Source organism: Simochromis diagramma, unplaced genomic scaffold (assembly GCF_900408965.1).
Source record: "Simochromis diagramma unplaced genomic scaffold, fSimDia1.1 OVJJ01000494.1, whole genome shotgun sequence".
NCBI lineage: Eukaryota > Metazoa > Chordata > Actinopteri > Cichliformes > Cichlidae > Simochromis > Simochromis diagramma.
The window spans coordinates 17125-28902 of NW_024387311.1; positions in this window are offsets into that span (position 1 = coordinate 17125).

Below are 11778 nucleotides of genomic sequence, written 5' to 3' on the forward strand. Positions count from 1 at the left end.
GGCTTGAACAGTGCTCCGGGGGATGTTCAAGGCTTGGGAAATCTTTTTGTAGCCTAAGTCTGCTTTAAATTTCTCAGTAACTTTATCCCTGACCTGTCTGGTGTGTTCTTTGGACTAGTGATGTGACGTTCTGTATCGAGGCTTCAAAGCTTGTGTCGAGTAATTGAGGGGGCGTTTCCGCGATGCGCGTATCGAGGCTTGCTTCATTTATGGGAGGAGCTGAAAATGATGACGTCCGAAGCCTCGCTGCCCGGCTGTACCACGTGACTGGTTCATGAAGTGGTTCGAACTTTGCTGCGAGATATGACAGCGATATAAACCCCTCAGACTTCATTCAAAATGTAGGTGTTTGATGGAGAGCTGCGGTTAGTGAGAGTTTGGAGGTTTAGGAGAGTGAGGAGAGAAAGTTACGTGTGTGATATTTATATTTGTGCTTTGTTCTCCTGAGGAAAGACAATAAAGACAATCTCAAATAGATGAAGACCTGGTTACCATGGTGATTGAGGACTCCCAGCCATTTAGCATTGTGGAGGACAAAGGATTTAAAAGATTTGTTAAATCATTAAATCCTAGCTATGTTCTCCCCACTAAAAAGGCCATAAAAGCAGTGAAAATTTAGTTTTTACAGAATAAAATGTGAACAGGCAGGACTGAGGCTCAAAGCCTCAGTGTGTAGCTGTCCATACCTCAACGTTACAAAAGCACAACCACTGTCCACACCCCAACCACACCTCACCTCACAGTAAATGATCATTTCCATTTTAAGCATTTCCAAATAATCATTTTCCATACTGCCAGTATAAATATACACAGTATACTGCATCACTACAATATACATGTTTTACACACTCCTTTTGTTGTTGACATTTACAGGCTGTGTGCAAAATGCCACACTCTTCAAATTCATGCCAGCTATTATTTTTACGTCCAGTAGGTGTCCTGCTAGAGCAAATGAAGCTTCAAGAAGCTTCGCGTTGGGGTGAACCAATTGGATGAAGAGCTTCAGTGCTTCATGAAGCTTCATCTGCCCATCACTAGTTTGGACTTCATGGTGTTGTTGCTCGCAATATTCTCTTAGACAACCTCTGAGGCCGTCACAGAGCAGCTGTATTTGTACTGACATTAGATTACACACAGGTGCACTCTATTCAGTCATTAGCACTCATCAGGCAACGTCTATGTGCAACTGACTGCACTCAGACCAAAGGGGCTGAATAATTACGCACACCCCACTTTGCAGTTATTTATTTGTAAAAAATGTTTGGAATCATGTCTGATTTTCGTTCCACTTCTCACGTGTGCACCACTTTGTGTTGGTCTTTCACCTGGAATTCCAATAAAATGGATTCATGTTTGTGGCTGTAATGTGACAAAATGTGGGAAAGTTCAAGGGGGCCGAATACTTTTGCAAGCCACTGTATACCCTCACCATAGGAAAGGTGCAGGACCCCAGCTGCTGCCACCCAAGGAACAGGTACTGGTGCAGGAGATGACTGGGTCTCAGCTGCTCTTACCCTGGGAACTGGTGCAGGGACCCACCAGACACCAGCCACCTCCACTCGAAGAACGGTATGGGCACAGAAGAAAACTGCACCCTGGCAACCCTGGGAGCAGAGACAGGGACTGGCTGGTCCTAGCCACCCTGACCTGGGGAACTGGAATGGATGCAGGGGAAGGCTGTGTCCGAGCTGCCCAATGAGCTGGCGTGAAACATCCACTTTCATCACTGGAGGATCAGGCGGGGCAAAAGCAGTAGTGGGATTCGGCAGCTCCGAGGACCCCTTCAGGACAGACAGGTCCACTAGTGGGGTAACTCGTGATCTAGGGCAGGGGTTTCAAACTCCAGTCCTCGAGAGTGGGTGTCCTGAAACTTTTCCATGTGTCCCTGCTGCAGCACACCTGAATATAATTAGTAGCTCATTAGCAAGAGTATAGAACTTGACTGCAAGCTGATGGGACAACCCCTAAACTTACTCAAGAAAATTTAAGTAAATGTAAGTGTTTGGAAAAGTCTACTTCTAAAAGTACTTTTATTGCACCATGTTCATCCACACATGAGCTGCTGTAACAGGAATCAAATGGCTGAATTGCCACCTCAGCTTGAAGTCAAGTTCTATAGAGTCTTTTGTTCCATAGAGAGTTTTCTGGACTCCACTCAAACAGACACAAAGCGAGTGGACAGCCTCATTTCGCTCTTTTGTCCATAGCAGGCCGGCACGAGTCGCTCGCCAGGCCCGGCAGTGACAACCAGATGAGAGACAAACCTTTGCGCCCAGGGTGGTACAAAACTCTTTCCACACACGTGAGGTGAACTGAGGTCCCCTGTCAAAGACAATATCCTCTGGGATACCAAGGAGTCTGAACACATGTGTGGTGAGCAGGCGGGCTGTTGCCAAGGCGGTCGGAAGCTTTGAGAGGGCAATAAAGCGTGCAGCCTTGGAAAGACGATCGACAATGGTTAGTACAGTTGTGTTACCTGCAGAGGGTGGCAGCCCCATGATGAAATCCAGGGTGATGTGGGCCAGGCCGGCCAGGCGTGGGAAGTAGCTGCAGTAATCCAGACAGCAGTCGGTTGAGAAGTTTATTTCAGGCGTGAGTTGAGGGATTTCGCCAGCCGGATGTATTCCAGGTGTTTGTGGTCCCTCCAGACAATAAACAGATGCTCAGTGCCCTCCAGCCAGTGCCTCCATTCCTCTAGGGTGAGTTTTATGGCTAGCATTTCTCAATCCCTGACATCACAATTTCACTCTGTAGGGGAGAGACGCTGTGAGAAAAAGGCACTTGGGTGGAGTTTACCTTCAAACCGCCGAGACAGGACCTGATTCTCCTCCTCATCCTGACACATCCACCTCTACCACAAACTGTTGACTGAGATTAGGTTGTCGGAGGATGGGAGCTGTGGCAAACCGCTCCTTTAGACTGGAAAAAACCACCTGAGCTGGCTGGTTCCACTGGAATGACTTTAGGTGAAAGTAGTTTTGTGAGAGGCAGAGCAATTCTACTGAAATCTCTGAAGCCTGCAGACCAGGACCACCCAACATAGGAACAGTTTCTTTCCCCTCGCCATCTCCCTCCTAAACAGTTGACCTGTCACACTGCTCCCACTGCCAGACTGCAGCTGCACCTTATGTACATTCTGTAGTATTCATTCCACCTCATTCATTTCTGTATTTTATGTATATAAGTTTAGATTAGTTATTTATAGTTGGTTTACACAGCTTTGTGTATGTATGTGTAATGTGTGTATATAGACACGTGTGTGTGTGTGTGTGTGTGTGTGTGTGTGTGTGTGTGTGTGTGTGTGTGTGTGTGTGATTTACATTGCTGTGCTTGAGAGCCACCATCTACCGGAACCAAATGTGTGTGTCTGCACATATACTTGGCCAATAAACACGATTCTGATTCTGATAACTCAACGGTAAAAATGAGCAAATCTGAGGAAGCGCTGGAGTTGCTGGCAATTGGGAGGTTTGGGCCAGTCCAGCACTGCTAGAACTTTCACCAGGTCGGGTTTTAGGTTACCTTGTATTATGATGAAAATAGACTTTTTTCTCCCCCTTCACAAAATGTCTATTTTCAAGGCACTGAAGGACCTATCTCACGTGAATCTCGTGCTCTGCCACAGTCTTGAAAAAGATGAGAATAATATCTAAGTAAACAAAAACACACCGGTTAATGAAATCCCTGAGAACATGATTGACAAGGGCCAGAAATACAGCAGGGGCATTAGTCAGTCCAAAAGGTATTACCAGATCGTTGTGTCCTGTAATGACTATACCATATTGCACCACTAGAGGGTGGTGTTGTGAAATAAGAGTAAAGTGCAGTCGGGAAAATGTAGAGTTAGAATATAGTTAAGATGGCTAACTGATAACTCGATGTGTCTCCCTGTTACCTCTACGATGTGAAGTTATATGCTGCATTCATTAAAGAGCACTGTTCCTTGATGAGGACTGGTTTATTACCGGCCGCTGCTACACGGATACTCAAAGTGACCTAATGGGAGTTCCACTCATCTCCTCTTCTAATTCTCACTAAATGGTAAGCATTACGGAGGTCGAGTTTACTGAAGATTGTCGCCCCCTGGAGCAGCTCAAACGTAGAAGCGAGGAGAGGTGGAGGATATTTGTTCCTGACGGTGATATTATTAAGCCCACGGTAATCAATGCTTGGTCGGAGTGTTTGTTTTTTTTTCTCCACAAAGAAGAACCCTGCTGCCGCTGGGAAAGATGACGGTCGGATGATGCCTGCAGCTAATTTCTCAGTAATGTATTTTCCCATTGCCTCTCTCCTGGGTTGAGGGAGGCTATACAGGCGGCCTGAGGGACTCGGCACTCCCGGGAGGTGATCTATGGCTTAATCATAGGGCCGATGAGGAAGAAGCAAACATGCCTGGTCCTTTCTAAACACCTCCGGCAGATCGTGATCGGCAGAGGGAGTTGCGTTGGTGCTCCACCAGGGAGAATGGTGAACGCCCGAGCTGCATAGGTTGCTCCCCTTCCCACCTTCACTGTACTCACGTGTTGCCCGAGGTTGGGGTGAGGTCTCCATTGGCACCATTGGCTCTCGGAGAGAGCAAATTCGCATCTTCGGTGCGCCTGCAGCCAATTATCCACCTGGATCCAAAGTGTCATAATAGCATCTAGGGAAGTAGGCAGTTCACACATAATTAGTTCATCCTTTAGTTCCTCATTAACATTATTAAACAAGGCACTCTTTAACATTGCTTGTCCCCACTCTGTTTCCTCCGCCAAGGTCCAAATCTCAATGGAAAAACTGGAAATGCTGTGCTTACCTTGCTTGAGGTTAAGTAGGTGGTGACCAGCTGCTTCAGCACTGGACCCCTTATCAAACACGGCTCCGAACTTAGATAAAAAAAGTCAGCATATGAAATTACAGGATTTGAGCGCACCACAGCCTGAGCCCATGTCAGAGCATGGTCCCTCAGCAACTGAATAAAACAAGCAATTATAACTCCCTCACTCGAGAATGCATGCTCCATTGCCAGAACTGAAGCTAGCACTGCATCAGGGATCCAGCTCATTTCCCCAGCTCCCCTGAGAAAGCCTCTGGTCTAGGTAGATGTTTGTGAAACGGCACAGGAATGAAAGTAGGTGATGGTGCACTTACTGTAGCTGCTGGTGATGCTTGAGGGGTTGTGCTGGAAGGTGGTCCTTCTGCTAGCGGGGTTTGCTGTGCAGCCGCCTGAGTTAGGGCCGCAACGTCTCCACTGAGCTGAACGAGCATTTGTTCGTGGCATTGTAACAACACTTCCAGAGTGACAGGGATGAGGAAAGAGGGGGATGAGTCAGCTGAGTCCATGATTTTGGCTGGACTATTCTGTCACAGCGGAACAGGATGGACTCAAGCACAGAATCACAAGAAACATTTCTTTACTGACACAACACCGAGTGCACTATATACAATTGGGGGAGAGGGTGTCCAGGGATCCACTGGTGTCAGGAGAACAGAGCTTTTACTCTTGCACACAGCTCCACACACTCACTGTCGGTCTGCTTGCTTCTCACGGGAAACTTTCCTCCTCGCACACACCGCACTCAAACTGCCACACTCCCTTACAGGTTCCGGGAAACAATCAGTCTTTTATTTACCATGTCCAGTTGGTCCAAAGTGCAGCTGCTCATCTGCTGACTGGTACAAAATGGAAGGCGCATGTAACCCCAGTGTTGGTCTCGTTACACTGGCTTCCTGTTCCTTACAGGATCCAATTTGTTTCTTTAGTTGTTTTTATTGCCTGACTCTATTATTCCTTCTTAGAACTTTTTTTAGAAGTCAGAATTTTTATTGTCATTGCACAGTTGCTTGCACAGTGAAATCAGGTAGCAAGACCACAAAAGTTCAAAAGTAGAGAAAACAACATACAAAAAAAGAAAAATAATATAAGAACACTATATAGGCTATATACATGATGTTTGGGCTGTCTACAAGGGCATTGTAAAAAATATAATAAATAATAAAGAAGGAAGGAAGATAGGGATGGAAGTTGAACATCTGCAGAAATATTGCACAGGGAATGGCAGCAACGTAATAAATAGCAGCAACAGAATGATTGTAAGGGAGAGGTCTGCTCACACTCTTACTTTGCATCTATGGTTCTGACAGCCCACTGGAAGACGTCTTTTATAATTGCTCTGGTTCTGGAGAGACATCTGGAGCTGACAATAGAGTCCACGGAGGAGAGTGGACAGCTGACCATCTTCTCTGTTCTGATGACCCTCTGGAGTCTCTTCTTATTGGCTGTTGTGCAACCAGCGTACCACACAGCGATGGTGGGCACCAGAACACTCTTGATTGACACTAGTAGGTCAGTCTTCACTAGGGCTGATGTGTTTGTGGACCAAGAGAGGTCCTTGAAAATGTGAGTGCCGAGGAATTAAAGGAGGACACCCTCTCCACATAGTCACCGTTTATGGAGAGGGGAGGGGGATCAGTTCTTGTTTTGTGGAAGTCCATGACCACTTCCTTGGTTTTCCTGGTGTTTAGGGTGAGGTGATTGTAGTTACACCATTCTGTGAGAAGCTGGACCTCATCTCTGTAGGCTGTGTCGTTATCATTGGTGATGGCCCCATCACAGTGGTGTCATCTGCAAATTTGATGATGATGTCGCAGGGATGCGAGGGGGTGCAGTCATTGGTGTAGTCGGTGTATAGGAGAGGAGTCAGCACACACCCCTGTGGGGAGTCAGTGCTGAGTGACAGGGAGGATGATCTCCGGTTGCCAACCTTGACTGATTGTGTGTGGGGCAAATTTACCAGCTTGGGTATTCAATTCAATTCAATTCAATTTTATTTATATAGCGCCAAATCACAACGTAAGTCGCCTCAAGGCGCTTCATAGATACAGAGAAAAAAACCCAACAATCATATGACCCCCTATGAGCAGCACTTTGGCGACAGTGGGAAGGAAAAACTCCCTTTTAACAGGAAGAAACCTCCGGCAGAACCAGGCTCAGGGAGGGGCGGGGCCATCTGCTGTGATTGGTTGGGGTGAGAGAAGGAAGACAGGATAAAGACATGCTGTGGAAGAGAGACAGAGGTTAATAACAGATATGATTCAATGCAGAGAGGTCTATTAACACATAGTGAGTGAGAAAGGTGACTGGAAAGGAAAAACTCAATGCATCATGGGAATCCCCGGCAGCCTACGTCTATTGCAGCATAACTAAGGGAGGATTCAGGGTCACCTGGTCCAGCCCTAACTATATGCTTTAGCAAAAAGGAAAGTTTGAAGCCTAATCTTAAAAGTAGAGATAGTGTCTGTCTCCTGAATCCAAACTGGAAGCTGGTTCCACAGAAGAGGGGCCTGAAAACTGAAGGCTCTGCCTCCCATTCTACTTTTAAATACTCTAGGAACAACAAGTAGGCCTGCAGAGCGAGAGCGAAGTGCTCTAATAGGGTGATATGGTACTACAAGGTCATTAAGATAAGATGGGGCCTGATTATTTAAGACCTTGTATGTGAGGAGCAGGATTGTGAATTCTGGATTTAACAGGAAGCCAAAACAGGAGAAATCTGCTCTCTCTTTCTAGTCCCTGTCAGGACTCTTGCTGCAGCATTTTGGATTAGCTGAAGGCTTTTCAGGGAGTTTTTTGGACATCCTGATAATAATGAATTACAGTCGTCCAGCCTGGAAGTAATAAATGCATGAACTAGTTTTTCAGCGTCACTCTGAGACAGGATATTTCTAACTTTAGAGATGTTGCACAAATGGAAGAAAGCAGTCTTACATATTTGTTTAATATGTGCGTTGAAGGACATGTCCTGGTCAAAAATGACTCCAAGGTTCCTCACAGTGTTACTGGAGGCCAAGGTAATGCCATCCAGAGTAAGAATCTGGTTAGATACCATATTTCTAAGCTTTTCAGGGCCGAGTACAATAACCTCAGTTTGATCTGAATTAAGAAGCAGAAAGTATAAGGTATAAGAATGTTTGGGATGATGGTATCAAAAGCCCAGCTGAAATCAATGCAGAGTCCCAGGATTCTCCAGCAGAGCAGAGTGGAGGGCAGTGGAAATTGCACCCTCGGTGGACCTGTTTCCCTTATAGGCAAACTGGTGGGGGTCAAAGCTGGGTGTGAGACAGTACTTCATGTGTTTATTGTCTTTTATATTTTATTGCATCATTGTTGTGCATTTTACTTATTTTACCTGCATTTTAGTTTGTAAAGCACTTTGAGCTGTTGGAAATGTGCATTAATAGTAAACCTACTTGACTTTGATCTAAACTTGACCTTGATTTAACTGGCAGAAATTCAGGAATACAAACAGGAGGAACACACAGAGATCGTGACACTGGGCGGAGGGAGACACAGATATGCACAACAGTGAACCAGGGCAGAGAGGAAACACCCGGGGAACACAGCTGAGCATAATCTGATGGGATAATGCTGGGCTTACACTGTGCGATTTTTTCAGTCGCGCGATTCAGCTCCTGCTCAAACTGCACGATTGACTCGCAGGGGTTAGAAGTTCGCAGGTCACGATGCAGGTCTCACACTATACGGCCCGATGCTCTGATGCGACCTGAGTGCTCACACTGTGCGTCCATAAAATGAAGGTTATAACAGAAATTCTGTCGCTCTCTCTCTGTCTTTCACTCACACAGACACACACCACCATCAACTTTGCTAATGAAAAACATGATCAGGCAGCTGTGATTGAGCAGCAGTGTAGATCCAACTATTTTCACGGTTGTTGTGGTCGTGATCATTTTGTGAGGCCACATCGAAAAGGCTCGGATGAGCTTTCCAAAGTTCTACAAGTTGTGCCTCCATCGCTTGTGTCCAGATCACACGCTGCACTGCCGTGCTGCGCCGTCTTTTTCGCTGACATTTGTGTTTGCGCGTGCGCAGTGTGACAAACTGCGGTGACACCCTCACGACGGTCGTGAGGATTTCAAACAGGTTTGAAATCCTCCCGACCAAGCGATTGATGATCTGGAGCTGGTCATGAGGGGTTAATCGCGTCTCGTTACCCCACGTATACTACACGATGCACGACGCACGATGAAGGCCAAAATCGGGCCGATCGCCAAAACGGTCGCACGACTCAATAATCGGCTCAAAATGGGCCAAAAATCGCAGTGTAAGCCCAGCATAAGGGAAGAACGTATCCCTGTGATGTGCCCCTCTGTCTTGTGGTGAACAGAAACTATTTTTTGGAGTGACACAAATCACTTTTGTGGCATCTTATTGTAACACCTGATTGTTCACTCGTTTTAGTTTTAGTAGTTGATTTAAATGGTTGTACAAAAAAACGGCTGAGGCTTTGTGTCAATGGAAAATTGTATTTAGTAGTCAGTATAATCTTTTAGTGATATAAGTTTGCATATGGTAGAATACTGCATGTAGTTATTTGTATTAGGAAATATTCAACCATGTATACTTAGAGGCATATAATTAATTGTGTGTGATCTCTAACAGGCTGCAAAGGCTTGGTGTGTATTCCACACTAGAATGCACACCCACATCCTGGGAGCACGAGAGAGGTCATACTTTCTCTTATTGTTTTACGGCAGGATTAACGTAGCTACGTTTGTTTTAGTTTAAGTGCTTCTCTACATATAGATGAACTGCTGGACTTCCTCACCATGTTATTTAGGGTGAGGGGGAGACTACCCTTTCCTGACCAAGGATGTACCTTTTGTGCTTTTATGACCCTTTGATCAGCAGGACACACACACACACACACACACACACACACACACACACACACAAACCACTGAAGTATAAATAAAGACCAGGGCAAAGCTCAGGGCGAGTCTCTGAGACTGCCCTTGCTAGCAAGAACTCTGTGTGTTTCTCTTCTCTGAGTCTTTACTGAAGAAGTGTTTTAGAATATTTTCCCTAACACTTTGGCTGCAGTTTTAGGTAAACAGGTGCATATATCTTTGCTGACCGCAAGGTTTGGAAACAAGTTTTTGAATTCACAATTTGTTTTTGCATGTCAAGTTATGAAAATCATTTGTTAAACATGTTTGTGGTTTTTACAGTAAAACAACCTTTTCCTCCTTGGATTTTATGATTTTTGTGAACTGTAAATTGTGAGGTGTGCTGAAAAGAAGGAATCAAGCAAGGCAAGGTAAACAGTTTAAATGTGAAACATGAAAAGGTCGAATCAAAAGTAATGAAAAACAGCCAATAAAAGTTTGGACCTCAGATCACTTTGCAGTGGGCACGTCCCACTACGGATGTGAAAGTTTGCACCTTGATTGAAAAAATATTTTAAAATATATTAACAATAAAAACACTGCTTAATTAAAAGTGTGTAACATGGTTAACTGTCAATATCTACATGGGAATCACAAAGTTAATGGAAATTTAATGTAAGCAATTTAATGTGTTTGCGTTTCAAACATCAGCTCCTCACGTTTGCCAAGGTGCTTAGCAAAGGAAGACTAAGCTATTCATTTCCTTGTTACTGCTACCTATGTTTCATAAAGTGCAGATCAAACAGTGAAAACTGTTTGTGCCTTGAACTCCAGCCACAGACCAGTGCTCGCTAAATGAACTTTGATATTTTTAGATGTTATGAAAATGAGATGAAATGAATAATGACTACACTGTTTTCCTGGAGATAAATACACAAATGCATACGTGTTCTCCTTAATGTGCTGACCTCTTTGCTGTAGTAACAAGAAAACAGGATGACCCGATGATCCATGGAGAGCAGCTGAACATACAGTACAGTTGGAGAGCACCTTATATGGCCATGGCCATGTAGACCAACGTTCACATTTTTTCTTCTCCTTCTAATAACTTCAGTGTCATAGATTCATAATGATATGGCTTTAATAGGCTCTGTGAAGTTTATTAATCTTTTTTCTTTGTCATGCTAGTGTAGTTTAGGGACACAGAATGCACTCTGCAATTCTCCCTGGCGCCTTTGATGCCTCTGGGCCATATCGATACTTGTATCTGACCTCACATATGTGCAACTGTTACCATCTGGATTTGCAGATGTTTCTTTTTTGTATAAGAATTTTTTTAAAGCAATAACCCGGGCAAATGTAGTTGTTGGTTGTTATGACCAGTGTTGGTGAAGTTACTTGAAAATCGTAATTAGTTACTAATTACTGAATACCTATTTTTTGCCTGGTGCTGCAGGGGTGGGGTGGGGGTGGTCATTTTTTTATAACTCCAATTTTCTTGCAAGTTAGTCCACAACAGAGCAGAACAGCGGTGCCACTACATCTTCACTCGTCACAGAGTCACCAATATGGCAAAAAGACCGCACAGGCCTAAGTTTGATTCTGTGCCAGTCGTTTCCTCTTCATGCTGTCCTCCCTAGTCTCGATGGTCCTTGCCAATAAACATGTCAAAATAAAAACCTTGAACTTTTTGTAAATTTGTGTTCGGTCAAAAATCTTTTACTGACCAATCAGCACCCATTCAGAGAATACTAGGGTTTTATGAGCTAAGCCAGACTCCTTGTAAGAAAACTTCAAGTTAAATATAATATTCATGCTGTATTTCAAAAAAACGAAACTAAAAAATACACACTGTAGAAAGTAAACAACAACAGCAGCTACATGTTCATTCTGCTGCATGCTGCTCAGGCCTCAGTGTGTTTGGATGCAGTATAATATGCAGACTCTCCTGTAGCTAGGCCAACTGAATGAAAATGTGTTTATTTTTAAAGACAGTCAAGCTGTCTCTTTTGCACAATGATTGTGTCATTTTGATCTAGTGGGAGTCATGCAGATTTCTGACTGCAGCTACTCCAACAACAAGTGCTGCTCCTGGTGTTTACATTGATA